This window comes from Lissotriton vulgaris, chromosome 8 (genome assembly GCF_964263255.1).
Source record: "Lissotriton vulgaris chromosome 8, aLisVul1.2, whole genome shotgun sequence".
Taxonomy (NCBI): Eukaryota; Metazoa; Chordata; class Amphibia; order Caudata; family Salamandridae; genus Lissotriton; species Lissotriton vulgaris.
The window spans coordinates 1,360,601,198-1,360,621,710 of NC_141696.1; the positions used below are offsets into that span (position 1 = coordinate 1,360,601,198).

General features: G+C 45.2%; 1 long non-coding RNA gene across 1 annotated transcript in view; it reads left to right on the forward strand.

Annotated features, from left to right (window-relative positions):
* Positions 1–20,513, forward strand: part of LOC147698740 (uncharacterized) — a 132,148-nt gene that overhangs the window by 97,694 nt on the left and 13,941 nt on the right. The window lies entirely within an intron of this gene.

Here is a 20,513-nt window from a genome sequence, read left to right on the forward strand (position 1 = left end):
GGGCTTGAACCAGTAGGGAATGCACAAAGCCCAATTATCACCCACCCAGACGTGTATTCAGAGACCGGCAGAGGCACCGAATGGTTAAAGTAAAAAAATTGCAACTTTCTAAAAGTGGTATTTTCAGACTTTAATTTTAGAATCTGATTTCACTATACTTTGTGATTTTAAAGTGTGTCCAGAGACCCCAAACTCCATCTTTTCCCAATTGGAAATTACATTTAAAATATGTTTTAAGGCAATCCCATTATTAACCCATGGAAGAGATAGGGCTAGCAGTAGTGAAGGATGCATTTAGCACTACCAGGGCATGTAAATCTCAAACGTACATGTCCTATCTTTTATTACACTGCTCCCTGCCCATAGACCTGCCTAGGGCCTTCCTTAGGGGTGACTCCTATGTATTAAAAGGGAAGGTTTGGGCCTGCAAGTAAGTTACCTTATCAGGTCGAAATGGCAGTTTAAAACTGTACACACAGACAGGGGTAGTTTGGGTAGGAGAGTGGGAGGGAGAAGAAGGGGAGGGAGGAGGGTTGGGTGGAGTTCTGGGTTGGGGGGAAAAAAAAAGGGGAGAAAATCTATTTTTGCAGGAAGGCAGAATTGTTCAGATGTTTACAAATCAGATCTGTTTGTATTAATAATATGTTTTGTGCAGAGGACAGACAATTGTATGATTATAGGAAATGTCCAAAATTAGATTTCTAGTTTGGAATGTTGCTGGCCTCAATAACAAACAGAAAAGAAAATTAGTACAAGAGGAGTTGGATATGTATAAGCCTCATTTAGTATTTATGTCTGAAACTCACATTAGTTACCAAGATAGAAAACTATTGTCGCAAATGGGCTATGATTTGGTTGTTTGCTCCTCTTTAGGAGCTTCGATTCGTGGAGTTGCTATACTTAAACAGAAAAGTTTACCGATGGAAATTATTAAAACTGTTTCTGATGTACGGGGCAGATGGGCGATTGCGCAAGTTCAATTGGAAATTAAGAAATTTGTTCTGTGTTTGATTTATGGGCCTAATATTGATGATCCAAAATTGTATGAGCAGCTAAACATCGAGCTATTGGAGTGGGAGGGGGAAATTTTGGTAATGGGTGATTTCAATTGCGCAATGGACTATAAAATAGACACTACTGGTTTAGGCAGTGCTAAGAGGATGCGTAAGGTTAGGGCAGCTATTACGGAGTTGGGCAGAATCCACAACTTAAAAGATATATGGCGCTCAAAACATCCAAAATTAGCTGGTTTTACTTATTATTCTGCGCCTCATCGATCTTGCTCTAGAATTGATATGGTATGGGCTTCTGATCATATAATAGAAAATTGCACTATAGAACTATGCCCGAGGGTGACCTCGGATCACAACCCGATATTAATGGAACTTAGAATTACTGACCAAAGTCTGGGTGCACGACTCTTTACATTTCCAAGGTATTTGTTTAGTGACTTACAATTTGTTTTACTTTTAAAGGAACATATTAAAGAATATATAGAATTAAACATCAACACTGCTCAAATAAATACAGTCTGGGATGCTTGTAAGTGCACCATTAGGGGCTTTGCCCAACAGTATATTTATAGGAAAAATGCTGAAAGTCGTAGAGAAACTAACATAACTATTTCTAATATTTTGCGGGTAGAGCAACAGTTAGCAGAAACTGTCATTCAAAAAACATCAAATATTGAACTATTAAGGATGGAGCTGCTAAAATTACAATCTACCGTCAAAAAGTCATTAAGAGAAGGGTACAGTGCTAAAATCCATAAATATAAATTGGCTCAATATGAGGGAGGGGACAGAATTGGCAAAGTTCTTGCATACAAAGTTGCGGATAAGAAAGCTAGAACCAGGATTAAACAAATTAAAGGCACTGATCTATACAATTATGAACAAACAGATCAGATCCTTGACCAATTTACTAAATACTATCGCAAACTATACACACCTGACAATGTCCCCACTACTGCTAAAATTCTTCAGTACCTTGACGAGTATATGCCCACACCTATAGACACTCAAGCTGTGCATCAGCTTAACTCCAAAATAACCATGTCTGAAATAAATGAAGCAACATTCGCCCTACCCTCTGGCAAAGCGGCAGGTGAGGATAGCTTGCCTATAGAGCTATACAAAGTATGCGCACAAGAGCTACTCCCTCTTCTGGAAACAGTGATGGACTCTATAACTGAGACTAGAATGGCTCCTACGTCTTGGAAAATTGCAAAAATAGTTTTCTTTTTAAAGAAAAATAAACCCCCGGAAGAATGCGGCTCTTATCGGCCGATTTCTTTGATCAATTCAGACGTAAAAATATTTGCCAAAATCTTGGCTAAACGTTTAGCCCCCATAATGCCAGTCTTAGTTAACTCCCAGCAACACGGCTTTGTGACCGGGAGAGATACCACAGCCCATGTAAATATGGCAATCACTGCCTTTGATGTTGCCTCAACTACTCTCACCCCACTCGGGATGGTGATGTTAGATGCGGAAAAGGCATTCGACCGAGTGGGGTGGGAGTACTTGTGGGAGGTGTTGAAGAAGATTGGTATTGTGGGCCCTTATTTTGATTGGATATGCTCACTCTATGATGCACCTCGGGCAAAGATCAGCTATGGTAGAACGGAGTCACCCACGTTTCTGATAGAGAGGGGAACAAGGCAAGGTTGCCCTCTGTCCCCTCTACTTTTTGCGATATCTTTGGAGCCTTTTTTAAATGCATTAACAGCTCAGGATAGTATCACACCTGCACAACACGGGGGTAAAAATCTGAAGATAACTGCCTATGCAGATGATATAGCAATATACACTACCGATTTGGCTACAGCAATTCCGGCAATAATACAAGAGGCTGAAAACTTCGGAGATGTGTCTGGCTATAAACTTAACGTAAGCAAGACACAAGTTATTGCTAATTACAAACCTTCGGAACCAATCTTGGGTCTATGCCAAAGCGCAACTTACCTTGGAATTAAGTTGGCAGCCAATATAGAAAAGGTGATAACTATGAATTATGACTCCATGTTAAAGGAAATCACATCACTTCTAAAAAAATGGCACACGATTCCGCTTAGCCTAGTGGGGCGAATTAACTTAATTAAAATGAAGATTTTGCCCAAACTTCTGTATTTATTTAGATCAATCCCTTTACAAATTAACAAACTTTTCTTTAAGAAACTAGAAGGCATCTGTAGCAATTTTGTGTGGGGCTATAAAAAAGCTCGCAGATCTATCAAATTATTGAAGCTACCTATTGAAAAGGGAGGCTTGATGTTTCCTGATTTTAGATTATATTATTTTGCTACTTTTTTTTTACGTATTCGAAGCTTGCTGAAAAACGATAGTTCCCTATTCTACCACCATTACATGCTGGGACCTGACTGCAACCAATTCTTATTTCGTGCACACGATCCTAACTATTTCAAAAGAGTTAAATTCAAGACAGCGAGACATATCAAGAAAATCTGGGACCAAATTATGACTTACTATAATGCCGAGCTTAGACTGTGGGGCAATCCTGGGCTACCTGGTATTTTTTCAGACGGTGTAGGGAAGATATGGGCTATGCATGGAATTACTACTCTGGGAGACCTTTATGGCCCAAATGGTTTGTTAGATTTTGGCATACTTAGGCTTATATTTCAATTAAATGAAGACATGTATTTTAAATATATCCAAATCAGGGACTTTTTACTTCGTAAGATGAGGATTGTAGAAGTATCACACTCGGACACTTTAATATGTCTCTATTCAGATAAAGTTAAATCACTTATAAGCCTAAGCTATGGTTATCTGACTGCAAACAAACGGGATGACTGTGGGAATCTAGCGGCTAAATGGTCGACTAGACTAGGAGTCAACATTAACCCTAAACAGATCTCAGCCTCATTATGTCAAATAAACCGGGTTGTTCAATCCTCAAATTTAAGGCTCCAGCAATATCGAACAGTAACCCAGCTATACTATACACCACAGAGAATAGCTAGTTGGACATGTGATAACCAGACTAACGATCGTACTAAATGTCCGAAATGCGATATGGATGCAGCTGGCATCGAACACATGCTGGTTTTATGTCCGAAGCTATCTATATTTTGGAAAGGAATAACTGATGCTCTGCTGAAGAAAAAAATTATTACTCCGCCGATATCGCCACAACTGATCTTACTTGATATTCAAGACAACCATAGTCAATGTAGGGATTTATTAACAATTGTATATGCTTGTGCAAGGCTAGTCATAGCCAGATCCTGGATCTTAAAAGATCCTCCAAGCGTAATGGAATGGTGGAGCTTGATAAACGAAATTAATGTTATGGAACTTTCCTTAGCAAGACTTAGAGGACCGAATGCCTTGAAAAAGAAAGAAAAAATTTGGGGAACCTTCGTTTGCTTTGAACTATAATCATGTTTACAGGCCAGTGTTAAATCTATTGTTCTAACTATGGTTTTCTGAAAAGCATTTTTGAAACTATATTGGTTTATCCCCTGCTTTAGCTGTTAAATGAAAGATTGTATATAATTTTTTTGTTTTGAATGATGATGTTCTTCCTGCAATAATAAAAAAAATAAAAAAATAAATAAAAAAAAACTGTACACACAGACTCTGCAGTGGCAGGCCCAAGACAAGTTTAACTGCAGTGGGTGGCACAATCAGTGCTACAGGCCCACTAGTAGCATTTAATTTACAGGACCAAGGCACATGCAGTGCACTTTACTAGGGACTTACAAGTAAATTAAATATGCCAATTGTGGATAAGCGAATGTTGCCATGTTTTAAGTTAAGAGCATACGCACTTTAGCACTGGTTAGCAGTGGTTAAAATGCTCAGAATCCTAAAGACAGCAAAAATTAAGTCTGTAAAACAGGAGGTCAGAAGGCAAAAAAGTCAAGGGAAACCACGCCAAGGAGGCCAGGTCTAACGTGTACCCTTGGTTGGCTCCACTCTCGTCAGCACCCTAAAACTGACCACGTCAGATGCAAGCACCACAGCACAGAACCTCCAGCGCTGGATCACAAACTGCACTGACACACTCGCTCGCCTCAAGAAATCACCGGGAAAAAACATATAGAAAGCAAGCTGGTTCACCCCTGCACTCCAAGAATCCAGAAGCTCCTGCAGACAACAGTAAAAGACATGGAGTCACAACAAAACCCCGGAAACCTGCACCGCCTACAAAGCAGCCACTGCACCAACTCATCAAATGAAGAATCCTCAAAGAAGAAATTCCTCCAAGATAGAATCTTCACCAGCGACAAAACACCAAAGAGCTCTTCTCCATCATCAAGGAATTTGCCAAACATTGCAGTGAAGCAAGAAACATCCCACTCTCCCAAGACCTCTGCAACAGACTCGGCACCTTCTTCCACCATAATATTAAGATGATCTACGACAACTTCGACAACCAAGACCTCCTCACCAGATCCCCCATCATACGATGTCACCCAACAGACCCTGCTCATATGGATCCCGCTCACGACAGAAGACACCTTTAAGACCATGAAAAGCATCCACTCCAGAGCACCATCAAACCGATGCCAACACCACTTCTTCTACAGAGCTGCCTCTGCCCTTGCATCCAAACTACTTCAGACAATCAACTGCTCCTTCGAGTCCGCCACCATTCCCGACGACTGGAAACATGCCCTAAGTCAACCCCCTCCTGAAGAAACCCTCCACGGACCCGACTGACGGCAAGAACTTCGGGCCCATCTCCCTGCTTCCCTTTGCAGCCAAGGTCTTCAAAAAGGCTGTCAATTCCCAGCCAGCAAACTTCACCGAAGCTAACATCCTGGACATCTCCCAATCTGGATTTCGAAGCAACCACAGCACTGAGCCCGCCCTACTCGCCGACGACATACACTTCTTCCTTGACCTGGGAAAAACGGCAGCACTCATCCTCTTGGACCTCTCAGCGGCATTTAACACAGTCTCCCACCGCACCCAAGCCACCAGACTCCACGACGCCGGCATCCGTGGCAAGGCCCTCGACTGGATACGTTCTTTTCTCATCGTCAGAACTCAGCGGGTTAAACTCCCTCCTTACCTCTCGGAACCAACAGAGACCAGCTGTGGATTGCCATTAGGCTCCTACCGCAGCCCCACCCTCTTCAATGTCTACATGGGCCCCCTCGCAACCATCGTCAGGAGCCACGAGCTCAACATAGTCTTACGTCGACAACACCCAGCTGATAATCTTCCTCACCAGCAAACCCAACATCACCAAACACAACTTCCAAGAAGGAATGAAAGCCATCGCCACTTGGATGAATAACAGCTCCCTGAAACTCAACTCAGAAAAACCAGGATTCCTCATCCTTGGCTCAACTACCTCTGCATGGAACGACTTCTGGTGGCCCTCCGCCCTTGGAAATCCACCCACCCCGATGTACCATGCTCAAAACCTCAGCATCATACTAGACTCATCGCTCACAATGACCTGCCAGATCAACGATTTATCCTCAACCTGCTTCAACATCCTCTGCATTCTCTGCAAGACTGTCAGATGGACCACAACCGAATCCAGAAAAACCATCACGCACGCAATCATCAGCAGCAGACTGGACTGTGGCAAGGCTTTATGCTTTGGAATCAATAAGAAACTCCTTTGGAAACTCCAGACTCTCCAGAACGCCACAGGCAGACTGATCCTCAATAGCCCCCGTTGCAGGCACATCACCCAACACCTTCGCGATCTCCACTGGCTTTCAGTCGAAAGAAGAATGACCTTCAAACTCCTCACCCACGCATACAAGCCCTTCACAATACCGGACCCGCATACCTGAACAGTCTACTCTTCCACACACCCAAAAGACACCTGCGATCAGCCCAGCTATCTCTGACCACCGTCCCTCGCATCAACAGGACTAGAACGGGAGGAAAGTCCTTCGCCTACCTCGCAGCCAAAGCCTGGAACACCCTAACCACCACCTCTGGCAACCTCCCACATTGCCCCAGTTCAGGACGGACCTCAAGACCTGGCTCATCAGATGACCTCAGCACACTACAGAGCCACTCCCTCCCCCCCAGCGCCTTGAGACTCTCACAGGCGAGTAGTTGCGCTTAACCAACCTCTGATTGATTGATTCATCATCACTGTTATCCTCTGTTGCTCCTGGGCAATCTCTATGGGCATCTGCCCAGTTATCTGTCATCAGTGCACCCGATTGGCTGCTCCTCTGTCGCTCGTGAGACTACATTGGCACTTATCATGACTGCCGGTACTTGTATACCCCACAAGTTACTCCTTTGTTATCCTTGTGCGGACCGTGTATTCATTGATCCTGGCTGCCTGTAACCAGTGCATGCCTCATGCTGTTCCTATTATTCCGGAGTGGGCTATATTGTGGCAGTACTGTTCAAAATATAAACAGACATAAACAGGCATTGGCAGGTATGTCCTGGTTTAATTTTTCTAAAAATATATTTAGCAGAAAATGAAAAGTAAAACAAATACACAGTGCAACAAATGTTTTGCTCCCAGGCTCCCACTCTGCATAAGCTGTAATGTTTTCCCTGCCGGACCCACTTTGGTTCTCCTTTAGTTTTGCGTCTTAGACGTTTTACGCAGCTTCTGCTCTGCATAGCCACATATTATACATTTGTTTTTGCTGCATCATTCTGGGAGTACACAGTGCATGTTTGTTATTCAGGGACTCTTCTTGGGATTTAGTCTACACATTTTGTACAAGGTTGCTGGGAATACATAACAACATAGTGTACAGTTTTCTTTGCTTGCTAAGCAACAGCTCCTAATGTTTTAAACATAACCCGCTCCCACAGATTCATCTCCAGCCTCATAGTTTTTATAATATAAACTGTGTTCCATCCTCCTGGGGACAGAGAGGAGAATTCCAGCTGTTCTGGGAGGCAGCAGTTTACACTAATGATGCAAACCGCCTACCTACATACACTTGAAATGGGGTCTCAAGCCAGTCCCAAATCACAAATATATTCCTGTGCTCACCCAGTCAGGGCAGACCTAGACGGATCTAAATGTTGCAGTGGTTGGGATGTTTGTCCTAGACACCCTGTTTGTAATGCTAATTAGTTGTTGTTGCATCTGCCTAGTGATTGCAGCTCATTTGCTACATAATAGACTACGATAGTTTCAATAAATATATTGTAAACTTTCTCCTCGTCTTGTTCATGTTTACTACGGGCATGCATGCGTGAGTAACGAAAGGGGATGATTTTTTTCCACTGTTCGCACCTCAGGTGAGGCACTGTGAACTAGCCAGGTTCGGGGGAGTTACTGACGTTGTAGAGAGGCTCTGTCCTTACCTTCTCAGGTCCTGTCGCCCTAACGCACCGTTCTGCTTTACCAGCAGTCTGTAGAACAGCGCCTTCCTCATGAAGTGAGATATTGTAGATTATTGCTCTAAGAAAACTATTGACCTTCGATGCAGTTTGTTATACATTTTCAAATGGTAATGGATAGGGCACTGGCCTGTTAAGACAGAAAATGTGGTTTTGAGTAGCAGATGGAGTGGGAAATGTGCATTTTTTGTGTTACGAAGCACATTGAAGCAGAAGTGTAGTACAGTTGGCCTAAACAGATGAACACTGGCGTGCTGCGGCCTAGGGTCTGAGTTCAAGTATCGGAAAGGGCATAAAAAAATATATATTTTTTTTAAAGAGCACATTCAAGCAGTAATTGTGAATATTATTTTTATAGCATTAAATGTTTGTGACCAGCAAAACAGGGTGGGGCAGAGTTGCAAAAAAGGATGGGGCAGAGAAGCTGACCGGACTGCCGTGAGCCATAAAGAGGAGCAGAGGCAGATTTATTTATTTGTCGGGATTGCCATGAGCCACAGAGAAAAGGGGTGGACCACAGCAGCCGACAAGACTGCTACGAGCCTGGGAGGGTGCAGAGGAAGTCGTGACATTAACATCTTTTTTTTAATAGGAGATGTAAAGAAATTAAAGGTGGTCTGAGAATACAAAACAGAACTAATTGTTAGGCAGATGTGGGCGGAAAAAATGCTGAGCCTCAAAGGGAGGGATCTTAGAGCAGGAGTAGGGTGGCCAATATCCCTCTTGCTGTATGCTGCGGTAGGGTAAGCAAAGTAAAGAACAACTGAACCGACCAATGAATGAAAAAAAGCTAACAAAAAACTCATCTATATGGGTCTAATATACTATATTTTTTCTTCGAAACAGCAGTCTTGAAAGACAGCTAAAGCTGTGTCAAAGGCCAGACCTAAAAACCACACACGCCTTTGGTTTAAATAGAAAGGCAGCTCCTCTCGCACACGGCCGAGCACAGAATAGAGGTGTTTCAGGCATCAAGAACTCCTGTTTCACACGCACAAATTAGTCAATTGTAAGCAGCAGTGTAAGCTACTTTCACGCACATAAGTAGTGTGGGCAGTAACACTGCAGCTTCTTTTTTCTCCCTTTCCCTTACTCTTTTATTTAGCACTTTATTCCTATATGTAATAATAATTCTTCATTCACAAGCTCCAGAGATATTTTGATTGCTATATTAACAGTAGGATCCGCTCAGAGAGGTACAGTGTGGGTTCAGGCTGGTGTGGTCCATGCCAGATCTTCAGGGTAACTACAGGTTCGGATCATTTTAGATTTGCCTTAAATTCGGACATACGTAAAATCTAGCATGGATCCAGCCGTCCAGGATCTGCATTGAATTTACTTAGTTTATTTGGTCCGAAGAGCCCATACATTTAAGGTGGGGCTGAATTACTAAACGGTGTTTAATTATGTTTGGTAAAGCTAGCTAGTTAAGTTTGTCTGCATTGAACAGCTAAATGTTCAGTCCAAAATATGGGGCCACTTTCCACACAGGCTCACTCTACTCCACCGACTCTAGGCTGCAGTCTGTCCCTTACATTTAAATGTTCCCATGCAGCAACAAACTGCAGATGTATCAGAAAAGGATGAAACTTATATCCAAATGGTGACTCTTTTGAGCACCCCTTTGTTCAGAAAATATGACAACACACTCCCAGCATGAATTTTAATAAGCAAAAGGCTAGAAGTCTGTAAAGTAATAAAGACTGGGCTGTTCCTTTACTCCTGACCCATCCGATGTAGCTCACAAGCTGTAATGGTGCGTAAGTGCACCCTGGAATCTACCTCTCAATTATTTCATCACTTTCAGGCATAACATTGCTGCAAGTCTGTAGCGACATGATTGGTGCACACCACTGAACCTCAGGGAAAGTGCCCAACGTTCTAAACTATATGCAACGCCAGTGGTTCTCAATCTTTTGACTACCGTTGACCTCCACTTAATCATTAGTGGAACCCGAGGACACCCAACGAGTCATTACTGGAAGCCGTGGACCCCAGCCGAAACATTTTCAATGATTTGAACCACAAAACAATACACAGAAAATACATAAACATGCATTCATCAAATACCTAAATAATAAAATATTGACAAATAAATATATAAAAAAATAATGGGAAGGTTGGAGCATTTCTAAATTCAATTGAGGCCACTCATTAATTCACACTCTACCACCATTCATTATGGTCTGGCTTGATAGTGAAACTGTCACCAGACTATTATGTGAGGAGCACCTGAAGAGGGGCTATGGCTCCACCCATATTTAAAAAATATATATATTTTTATTGGCATTTCTGATCATGTATAAAACTTTCACATGAATAAATGTAAGATGTGATATATAACAAATATAATATATATATAATGTCTATCCGTTTGGGCAGTTGGCCTTAAGTAGAGTGTATTCCATGCAGTACAAAAATAAACTGTGAATCAATCAATGCAATCATTCGGTACAAATTCTACTCAGTACATGTGGCCCATGGTGAAAATATTACAAATCTACCCAGTCCTACATTTTAAGTGTGCCCGTGTCTTTCCTATCTGCGATCCCTGGGGCCCAATCCTGTCAACGAGATGCAAATTATCTGTGATCTAGTCCGATGTAGCCCACGTTCGTTTGCCATTGCAAAGAGAAAGCATTAAACTAGAATGTAAGAAAACAAAAACAAAACCAGTCCTAATATATGCACCGTCTCTAGTACTACTACACTTCAAGCGGGGGGGGTGAGGGGGGGAGTTCGCTCGCCACCACTGCCCCTGCCAAGTTGATTCGCCCATCTGCTGTCTGGCCAGGCCCGTTCACGAATAGTATCAATCAGCTACAACTACAGTGGAAGAAGGGGGAGAAAAGGGAAAGGGGGGTGGGGGGGAATAAGCAACCAGAGAGCGCTTTCTCAAGAGATGAGTGTTATTCGAGGAAAGCGAGTGGTCTGGGTCAGCACAGGTCTAGGCCCGAAATCAGGTCGTTGCTCCCCTGACTCCTCATTGTACATTCTCACAACGAGGTCTTCTGTTTTGGAGTTGTCCCACTCTCCTCCTCCTCGCAATTAGGATAGCTCGGTTGTTCCCAGTTGAATTATACCTCCCTCCAACCTTCTGCAATAGGAGACCTACGCAAGCCCTTCTGTTCTTCCTTGTGAAGTGCCCTGCTCTCTGCCGCCGCCCAGCGCAGGACCTCCTAATCTCAAGTCCCAAACTGTGGTCCAGCCGCGGATTTCCAAGTACTCGCGGTTCGCCTCTTGGCCAAGGCCAGGTCGATAAATCGACTCCCACCTTGCGCTTAGGAAGTCTGGGATACTGCCCCGGGAGGCAAACCTCAATCGATTGAGTCGATGCACGGCCCAGTGTGTCGATAATTGTCTTCACCACTGTATCCCAAAACCGTTGTATAATCCTACAGCTCCATGTCATGGGGAGAAAATCCGCATCTATTTGTCGTCATCATTAAACTGTAAATATTTAAGGCGTGAATTACGGGAGACTTTTTTGGGAGTTCTTAATACACGCCCCCACCCTGCGTCAGTTAGTGTTCTGCTAAGGCATCTCTCCCATTTCCCCCGTAGATCTAACAGCGGGTACAGGGATGCCTCTATCAAAGATGTATAATACCACTTCATTTGGTGCCCGGCTGTGCCCAGTGTAACCAATGAGTGAAGAACCTCATGCGTCCCCGGCTCCTCTGTTCCTGTGCCCCACAATTGTTCAAACGTCCTCACCAGCGTCTCGTACAAGAGAAACTGGCCGGGAGGCAATCCACATCCCTCCACCAATTCCACCAGAGGGAGCATGCATCCATCCTGAAAACAATCCCCGGTTGTGTCTATCCCCGCCCCAGTCCAAGCCGGCAGTTGATCTGCCCCAAAGACCACCTTGGGGTCTCCATGAGGTAGCCCTATCAATGGCAGGACCGGTGTTGGCTCCACCCATATGTTGGGAGACCAGAGTAAATGTTTTGATTGGGCAGACGTTGTGAGCTTACACAAAAAAGAGCTTGCCCTCCACACAGCTGTGATCATTTTGTATATTTAACCAGCTGCAGTGCTAGACCTTTCTGGGGCACACACATGCCATTGCAATGCTTTAAAAGTGTCTTAGATAGCGATATAATATTGTGTTTTTCTCTAGCAGCAGCATAGTGGGAGGCGGTCAGTCATTGATTTACTTGGATTTTTAGGTGTGGCTTGACAGTGCATCCGTATGTCAGACCTATTGCCATTGCCAACGCTTGTTGTAAAATGCAGGCCTCCTGTTGTATTTAGTGGGTGCCCCACCATCTGGCCAGGTGAGAGGAGGCCATGGCCTTCGCTCCTCAGGTGAAGAAAGCAGCTGACAAAGATAATTATACAGAAAATGTTTTAACTTTTTAGGTCGACGTATAGATAACCATAATAAGTTATCGCTAACAAATCTTAAGTGAATGTATCCAGCTACTACTCTTAGTGGGGGGGGGGGGGGGGGGGGAGGGTTTATATAGCCACCCCCTTTTTAGGTTTTGCCTGGCGAAAGATGCGCTCTGCGCATCTTTTTCGCGCAGGCGAAAAACCTAATGATTATGATAGGGGAGACAGGAACGGCCCCCCGTCTTCCAATGGCTAGCTTCATAAATGGAGGCTAGCCATTGGAAGACGGGCCTGTCCGTCAATGCCAGACCAGATTCGGGGGCGTTCCCGAGAATTTTAGGCTTTTGGCTACGTCACGCTACGTCAGCCAAAAGCCCTCGGGAACGCCCCCGAATCTGGTCCGGCATTGAGCCGGCACCCGCCTTCCTGCTCGCGTGAGTGCTTTGTTTTTTTGTTGCTTTATGTCCGTGTGTGTCTGTTCCCCCCCCCCCCCTCCGCTGTCAGTGTGTGGCCATCCCCGCCCCCCTCCCGCTGCATTGTAGGAGACGCACTTTTTGTTTCAACTTTTTTGCTTTGTGGGTTGTTAAGTCGTGGAAATGTAACCGCCACTGTCAGTGACCTATGTTTACATCTGCAACATACTGCCCGGCTACACTTTTTGCGGTCATAGGAAATATGGAAATAGCGAGATGTATGCTTCCCTGCCAACAATAAGCTGGTTATTTTAGTGCGAGCCAGGCTGACTTAGCCGTCCTTGAGAAGCATCAGGCGGCGTTTCAAAACTTTAATAGTTTGCGTTTAGAGTTTGTGGTGCTTGGGACAGGTTTGTCGCGTACAAAAAAAAGCCTCCTTCTGTGGAAATGATTGCGAGTGCCATTCAAACAGAGGGCTTCGGGTCACTTTTCTAAGCGCTATTATTTGCCCGAATGTCAAATGAAATCTATTTAAGTACAGCTGATTTTGGGTATAACGCCTCCTTTCTTTGTCTATAGTGTATTACCCCCACACCTAGTCCTTTTTAGTTGACGAAAATGCGTCTTTTTAAGTTTTTTTTTTTTTTTTAGCTCAAGGTAGTCTTGCAAACATTTCGCTGCTGCCCCTGTCGCGCCTGGGTGTTCGCAGTATCACGTTCTCCCTGGAGAGGAGGAGCCCCCCTCCACCTCACAGCTGGACCGTGGGGTGTAGCGCCTATTCTCGGCAGGCGCAGACACGTGCACAGCACTAAGTAACCCACTGCTGCATACAACTGTCACCTCTCCTGTTCTGAGGGGAAGATGCACCTCAAATCCCTCATTAAACAGTTGAGGGTGTCGTGTCCAGCATGAGACCGCAGCCAGGGCAGCCACAGTGTGTGATTATACAATACATGCACTAATACTGAGACACCGCGCTGGCAACAACGCTGTGGTATATGATTTCATATCCGGGGTTGGCTGTCCCAGAGTATTCTCCAAAACTCACTGCTCTCTGTATCACCCTCCCCCCGCTGGGTGTGTGCCCTTGGGGTGCCTGCCCCATGGGCTGCACTCTAGAAAGACCGGACTGTCCTAAGGTGGGATCTGGAACTCACTATTCTCAATATATCCCCACTCAGGGGTGGGCCGTCTGCCGGGTGCCCTGCACTCTGAGAAGGGCACGGTGTTCCAGATAGTCACCCACAACACCCAGTCCCCCTTATCTCCCACTCTGAGGTATGTAACCCTGCAGGGACGTCTGCCACCGTGGTCTGCACTCTAGAAAGGCCGAGCTCTTCTAGAGTTTGATCTAGAACACATCGCCCCACCCCCTTTATTGCCCGCTGAGGTGTGCATCCAGAGTAAGGACTCCTATCACCGTGTGCTGTCATGTAGAGAGTCGGCGGTGTTTGGTTCCTGATAAAATGCTCAGTACCGCCCGGTAATTGACTGGGACACACACACACACACACACACAGCCTAGGATCGCTGCATGTCTGGAGTCCGGAGGAAGCAAGGGAAAGGTACAACTGTTTGGGTACGTAATGTTTCTTTCTTTTTCTGTGCAACGTAATTTTAATTCCACGACGGGGTTTTCACTACACGTCATCTTCACATATGCCCTCTCCCAAGGAGGGTTTCCCCGTCGTCAACCTTGCTCTCTCGAAGGGTAGCTGTCCCATCTGCATGTCGACCTTTCGCAATGTTTACCAAAGTGGTTTGCCTACCTGATTTATCCTTCGCCCTACATTGCCAATGCACGTTAACGTTGTCTGACACCTCCATACAGTTCTGGCTATTCAGCTAGCGGCAGATTGGTTGCTCTTCAGAATTGGTGCTTAATAGCTTGAATAGTCTGAAGATGACGCTTATGGTGTGGATAAGTGACAGTACTCTCAGAATTATTTCTGTAATTCACCCAAACTTTCATCACTCCTCGCTCAGTTGGAAGTTGCCAAAACCCATTTTTTAACTTTAGACACGCAAATATCCGGTTGTATATTATTAGATATGTTGAGTAGCCCATCGAGTCTGTTTGTGTTTTTCCTTTTGCTTTTCATGTTAAAAATGCGAACTCGAGCAGCGGAAAACCCAGAAAAAACGTGAGCAGGCGGACTACTCGCTTGTAAAAAGCTTTCTGAACTTCCTAGTCAACTGCTATTAAACGCGTAAAGTGTATACATGTTGTATGTGGTCGTTTTTAGGGTGTGCAGGCAAAAATGAGTATTGGGGTCTACAGTGCTACACGGTGAGCTCTCCTAGATATCAAGTGTGTATGTTACTGTTTTAAACACATTTTTGGTCTGGCAATAATTGTCAGTATGGAACTAATTAAGTTCTATCAAGCCCTGTGTGTGGTGAGGAGGGCCCCTCAGTGTTACACATGCTTTTACGGAGGTTTAGGGACCTTGTTGCTTCACTGCTTATTGGGCTCTGAGACGACCATCCTGCCTAGTTGCCTGTTGTGAATGGGTATAAACAATAAACGTCCGATTATGGTGCAGGTTGGACCTATCCCCCTCAAGAACACAAAGAACCTACTGACATTTTCTACCTGAAATAGACCATCTAATTTGGAAAGACCACCCTGTGTCCTTCCTGATTTTATTTTCACCCAGTCACTAATCTCAAACTTATACTCCGTTCTCTCCATGCTCACATTTGTCCCCTTGCCTCCTACACCATTTCAACCTTTCAGCCATGTAGGGACCGATTTAGTACCAGGTAAGCATCACACATCTATTGAAATGGGGGTCGCAGTGTGTGGGGGTCTCGCAGTGTGTGGGGGGGCTCGCAGTGTGTGGGGGGGCTCTGTGTGGGTGTGTGGGGGGCTCTGTGTGGGTGTGTGTGGAGGGCTCTGTGTGGGTGTGTGTGGGGGGCTTTGTGTGGCTGTGTGTGTTGGGGGCTCTGTGTGGGTGTGTGTGTGGGGGGGCTCTGTGTGTGGGGGGGGCTCTGTGTGTGTGGGGAGGGCTCTCTGTGGGTGTTTGTGTGTGTCATTTGCGAGAGATAAAGCTAGTTGCATTGTAAATGACAATGCCATTTATTTATGTTTTAAAAAAAAACATAAATAAAAATAATGTCACGAGCAATGCCAATAGCTCTAAGTTTGACAAAGGCAAGACCATTGCATTGTAAATGCTTGTTATATTTTCACCACGTGCTCAGTGACAGCAGACTCCCAGGTCGAGGGGTTTACCAGGGTTGAACGAGCTGAAGATCAGACGACGGAGGAACAGATGATTTTACCTCCAACAAGTTACGGCAGGAACCTGCTCCACCGCACTCTAGATGTGTCCCCCTACTTTCTTATTCATCCATTCAGAAAGCACTTTTGGGGTCTTAAGCGGTATGAAGCCCAATATAAACACTACCATACCATACAATACCACCAATGATAGGTGAAACTTGAACACATTCCTTGCCCTCTAGCCGCCAGCATTGATGCACCACTTCCCACAGCTGACTAAAAAAGTGGCGGCTGGCTTGTAAGGAGGGTTGTGGCGTGGGAGGGAGAAAAATAAAAGTTATGAATAAATAAAATAAATAATTACACTTACCTTCAATCCTGGTGCAACACCCTCCTCGCTCGGGTCCAGGCAGGCAGGCTCCAATGAAGGACCAGGAAACTGCAGTAACCAACCCTGCCGCTGCTTTCATGCAGCATGAAAAGTGCCAGGATTGGAGGCAGTGGCCCCTCTCGTCGCTCCTGAGGGGCCTAGAGCCACTCGGGAACCCCTCGGGTCTCTAACCCAGCTGTCCTAGATAACTAGCTTAGAGAGGTTTAAGCTGCACATGTCTGGCCGGCTGTCACAAGACAGCCGGCCAAAGAGATGTGCGCACTTTAAACTTAAAGTGCCATGCCAATCACTACTCTCTGCTGATGCCTCACTGGCGGCAGCAGAAACCAGGAAGCCCCGCCCTCCGTCCGCTTTTGAAAAGTAAAATGGTAATAAATTAACTTTGTTACCATGTTTTTTTCCATATCTTGGGGCAATTTGGTTAGTAGGGTGACGCTCCTCCGCCCTAACTGAGGAGCCGCCCCTGGACATAAAACGTTATTCAGCAATCTTTAAAGTAACATAACCTTAATGTGGTCTTCCACTCGTTTTAGTGCCTGAGAATTTCAAAAAGTCTTTGCATGCTGTCAGCGAAATGTTAGACGATGAAAGCAAACGAAAAGGCAGAACAAAAAAAGCTCATTTTCTGGAAGAAAATATCGACATTCCAAGACAGAGCGATAATGCCACGCTGTGATGCTCTGTCTCAAAGCTCTGCTACTGTTCTTTCTGAGACTGTAATGGGGCTAACCTTTATTTCATAGTATTGTTTCTTAAAAAGGGGTCTCCATGGCAACAGTTTTTTCCAGTAGCGCATTGTAGTGCAACCTGAGCTACCGATTAATTGCTAGAGAGAATTTTACATATGTTGCACTGAATGGTGTCAGTGCAAACCAGGAGCATGCAAAGAAATTCCCGGATGCCCTTTAATTCAATGCAGTTCATGAAATGCTGTTTTGATTTTATGCATTGGTGTTTGTGTACAGAAAATAAGTCAGTAGAGCAAACAGCTTGACAAGCCCAAACAAATAAAACATCAGCCAATGACTGTAATGGAGTGTTGAGCGATTAAACTTGAACAAAGGACTGGAGCAGAGGGGAGCCAAGGGGATCATTATATGCAATGACCATAATAATGTACACTCCACTGAGCGTGCCTTGCCTAGTGTGCAAATCTGGTATTAGGGTGAGGGCATCCATTGCGGACTCGTTATGGGAAGTGGAAAGTGATGGATGTGTGGTAATTGAGTACTGCCGCATAATTTAAGGACACATTATCAAGTCAAGGAAAGGCAATGGAGTGTAGTGGGATCTGTGTAAAATGCACCTTAATATCAAACCCTGCTCTCCCTTTCTACCCCATCAACCATCTACCCCATCACATATGAAATGTGTTTTCATATGTGCTCCTTTACTCTAATTGTTTTCTGTTGTCTCATCTTGAGATCCAAGATATTTTTTCTGTGTTGTAGTTTTGGGTAAAGTGCTCTGTTGCCCTTGTGGCTAGGTCAGCGCGATAGAAATATAACAAATAAATGAATGAATCCTGTCCTTATGGCCCTGCTTTCAGCTCTTGCACAAAACCAATGTCTCCTTGTGTGATCTGGGGCAAATTCCCTTAACTTCATGTATTTTAATATATAAATACGTGTAAAGTAAGTATATAAAAGCCATATATACAGTGTGCTCTATAGTCTGCAAATGACAAAAATCCCCCCCTCCCTCCCTCTGTTTCGCCATCAGATTGAGGTTGCTGTAATTGGGGTCGGCTGGACTTCTCAAATGTGCACATACTATTCAGTGCTCGACTCCTCGAGCTCCAGTCGCTACTGGTACTATTATAAAGGTGTTCCCTGTAAATCACCTCACTGCTTCCTGGTGCTTGGATTTTGTTGTGTCGGTTAATAGCGTCCCTAATTCGATCCAATTTCAAGAGCCTCCCATCCCTAACACTCTTGATCTAACTCGCTTCTGCTTTTGACGTTCATTAGCTACTTAGGGAGGCCAGGGAAAAGCTGCTCTCAGAAAAAGTATCTTGGATGCACCTGCAGTTGGTGGAGGCCAACTCATGATCACATATGTGGCCACTCTGCAGTTCTAGGGCTATATTACACTAAGTGCCCCGCGAGTGAAACCGGCGTTTGCCCCTGCTTTGCATGCCCCCAGGGCACTTTGGTGTTACAGAAGGGGACGCACACGTTTGTGGTTCCCCTACAGTAATACAGATAGCGCTGGCGCACTTAAAGCGTCAGTGCTACCTTCAGAGGGCATCCCCTCATTTGCATAGGGGCGTGCCCTATGCAAATGTGGGCATTCCTTTGTCTCTGCACCCGTGGCATATTACAAACGTGGGCACAGAGGCAAAGACGCTCTCAGGGGGCACACTGACAAAGCACACCTTCTAAGTGGCGCACTGTGAGTGCGCCTCCTGATAGCAACCCTCTGGAGGGGAAAAGGCGGTCTGCTGGACTGTCCATAATCACCTTCAAAGGTGCAGGCGGGTTGCCGCCTGTACTGTGAAAACACGGAATGGGCAGCACGAGTGCGAGGCTGCCCTGGAGCAGTGCATTCATTGTAATAGGGCACTTTTTCATTGTTTGCACCGGACGCACCTTTTAAAAGGTGCGCCAGGCGCAAGTGATGCAAATGAGTTATACGGCCCCTAATGAAAAATAAAACATCTACAGCAACTTCTTCATCAGAAAAAAGAAGCGGACTCTGGCAATCATGTTTGTAAAGCCCAAGTGTCTCAAAGAATTTGTGATTTTTTTTTTTTACTGGCATTCTCAAACCTTTATTTGAAAAGTTTTATATAGCGCTGGCTACACCTAGAGGTATCAAAGCGCTTTACATGAGGAAGAACATTGCTCCAGAACATACTTACACAGTTACATTAGTTGCTGGAGCGTAGTTACATGAGTTACAAAAGCATAGCATAGGCATAAGGAAACCAAAGCAGGCAGGGGGAGAGAAATTCAGGGGAAAGAGGATAGGAGCACGGGAGGAAGACAAAGATTGAAATGAGGGAAGAGGTGGGGGAGGGGGTAGACACAACAGGGATATGAGGAAGAAACTGTGTCCGACGTCCGGCTGGTTAGGTGAAGGCTCCCAGCGGTAAAGGGTTCATTCGCAGTCCTCCGCTATGAGTGATTCCCTTGTCACTGTTGACTCTCTTAGAGAGGTCTCTGAGACTCCAGGGCATACATGCTGGATCCCTCCCATACAACGGGAGGAGGAGTGCTTTGGCCAGGGGTACAGTCTGAAGAATGAAGGATGGAAGAGGTGGGTGAGGGGGAAGGAAACACAACAGGGAGATGGGGGGCAAAAAAAAAAAGTGTCCAACGTCCGGCTGGGTATGTTGAAGGCTCCCTGCGGTAAAGGGATCATTCCCAGTCCTCCTCTATGTGTGACTCCCTTGTCGCTGTAGACTCTCCCAGAGGGGTCTCTGAAACTCCATGGCATAAAATGATGGATCCCTCCCCAACAAGGGGAGTAGGAGTGCTTTGGCCAAGGGCACACTCATGGAGGCCATTTTAGGGACCGTTAGGCTGGTAGGGAAAGGTCCTCACTGCAGAAGGGGAAACATTCTTCGTCTTCCTGAGACCTGCATTTAAGGGTCGGGCAGCATTCTGAGCAAATTCGCCAGGTATCTGACGTCAATTTCTCCCGGAGGCGCTACGCATAGGCCACACACAGTGCAGTCTCGGCATTATCGCATACGCACAGGCTTCCCTTCACATCCCTGCTGTATATTTGCTGGTCGTGCTCGTACCTGTGCAGTATATCTTGCGTGCCTCTTCGTCCGTCATGGATGTCTAATTTCGGGTTCTGTGGATCGG